Genomic DNA, 2,574 nt, shown 5'->3' with positions numbered 1-2,574 from the left:
GATTTTTGTTTTTAGTCCTTAAAAAACAAAGTTGGGTTTTTGATCCCTCCCAATTTTTCATTTTTGGTATTTTTTTTTTAACGTGGCAAACATTAAATTAAACCATGGCCGGAATAGAAGTCAAAATATTTTTATTTTTGAGTTAAGAACTAAGAACTGAGTTCTTACCCGTCAAAAAAAAAGAACTGAGTTCTTGACCACTGAAGGAGGCTGACGTTGAGTTTTTAATTCTTGAAAATAAGAACTAATCAATAACTTTGTTAAAATATAATCATTCCTATAAGTCATTAGTTGAGGTGTCAGCTCCACAATTAAACTACAATATTTTATCCCCCCTTTCACCAGGTGAAGACACGTATCCCCTCCCTAATATTTTATTCCATTCATCCTCTCTCTCGCACTATCTCATCAATGCTTTTTCTCTTTCTCTCCCCCCCCCAACCTCCTCTTTAATTGCGGCGTCTTCTTTTATTCTCCCTCTTTTATTTTCCCTTCTCCCTTTTTCTCGATTTCATTCAGCCTCTTTCAGTTTTGTCGTGCCCCCATTGATTGTTCCTATGATGGTTATGGCATCGCCGCCCAATCATCCCTCCCAATGTCCTTCGCACCACCCATCAATTGTTTTGAGTTTTTTTCAAAAAAAAAAATCTCCATTTGTGCCCAATCATAGTTTCTCATTTGATTTTTCAGCTTATGTTGTTCAAATTTCAAATTTTCTACCCCTCAATCCCTTCTATATAAGGCCCTGAGGTCTGAACCCCATAATTCCAAACCCTCTTTGATTGCTTCTTCTCCTTTTTCCTGAGTTATTTTCAAGCACTATAGCGATGGCTCTTAGGGTTGACGATGTTTCATCAATTGATGCTTCAAAAGAAACCTAGTCCATCGTGGTCAAGGTTCTTCGTCTGTGGTTAACTCCAAGCTACTCGGGCTCTAAACTACCTTCGTCGTTAGAGATGGTTTTCATGGATGCCAAGGTTTTGATTTTTCCCCAAACCCTCTTCGATCTTCGATATTTTCCTTCCCTTATTGTTTAGTTTTCATTCAGTTTTCCGCCTCTTGCTATTTTCTAATTGTTTGTTTCTTTATTTCTGTTTTAAGGGTGCTAAAATTCATGCTTCCATAAGGCGAACGTTGGTCTATAGGTTCCAAAATTTGCTCACTGAGGGTCGTGTCTACCAGATCTCATTTTTTGGTGTTTGTGAGAACGGTGGTGATTTCAGGACGACCCCCCATCCGTACAAGGTCAATTTCCATATGCATACCACTGTGAGGATAATGACAAGCACCCCCATCACTGGAAACCCGTTCTCATTCATGCCTTTGTCTGACTTTGTGTTCAAAGATCCAGACATGTCCTTCCTTATAGGTTTTTGTTTATCTTTTTGTAATTTTCCTTTTTTCCCTGACAACGTTTTCCCTAAAAATTGTTTATTGTATTTTGGCAGATGTTATAGGTATCCTTACCGGGTCATCTGGTGAGCATGAGTTTGAAAAACATGGGAGAATGCAAAAGAGGATTACACTAGAACTTGATCAAGGAGGGTATGTTTAACTTAGTTTATAATTGCATCATATATGTCATGTTATCAAATTTTGAAATGTTTTTTTTTTTGTATTTTTTAGGGTTCACATTGAGGCTGCTTTTTTTGGGAAATATATGGATGAAATTGTTGGGCAATTGGCATCTGGGGACATGACTAACGCTGTTGTTGTGGTTCAATTTGTCAAAATAAAGCCTTTCAAAGGTATTGTTTTTGTTTCCCCTATCTTTGTTGGCTATTTCATTTTCTATGCATATGATTATTGACCCTTTCCTTCACTGTAAATTTTTTTTTATCGTTCACAGGAAAGCCTAGCATTCAGAATGTTTATGGGGCTACCAAGATCCTGTTTAATCTTGTTGTTGATGAAGCTGCTCCTCTTCGAGAAAGGTTAATCACTTTATCTGTTTTGTTCTCTTCCTTCCGTGTATCTAATATGTCTAACGTTTTTGGTGTGCTTATAGGTTTTTTGAGATGAATGACCTTGCTGCTCAAGTCCTTAGCCAGCTTCAAGATTCTGGAAAAATGTCTCCTGCAGAGGATTTTCTACGTCAAAATGAAGGGAAAACAATTGACCAAATCAAAGACTTGGTTGAGGTTTGATTTTTTTTTTCATTTGACTTTTTGTTTTCGTTATGTTATTTGTTTCAATATTTAACTAAGTAACTCCTATTTGTTTTTCAGAAATGAGTTTGTGTTGTTCTTGCCATTGTTAAGTTCATTCTTGATGATTACAGTTGGTACTATCCTGCTTGCAAGTGTAACAAAAAGGTGTACCCAGCAGAAGACATGTACTTTTATGAGTCTTGCGTTCGCCATGTTGTTACAGCAATTCCTAAGTACAAAATTCGCCTTAGGGTTATGGATGCAAGGATTCTACTATTTTTTTCTCTTTGATCAAGAAGCTCACAATCTTATGAATAAACCATGTGCTGAGTTGGTTGAGAAATCTAATAAGGTAATATTCGTATACTAGCACTTTAAACCCTATTAATAACTTAAATTAATTTCATTTTCTTCTCTATTCAAT

The sequence above is a fragment of the Lotus japonicus genome, chromosome 3 (genome assembly GCF_012489685.1).
Source record: "Lotus japonicus ecotype B-129 chromosome 3, LjGifu_v1.2".
In the NCBI taxonomy this organism is placed as follows: domain Eukaryota; kingdom Viridiplantae; phylum Streptophyta; class Magnoliopsida; order Fabales; family Fabaceae; genus Lotus; species Lotus japonicus.
This window is presented reverse-complemented; position numbering follows the sequence as displayed.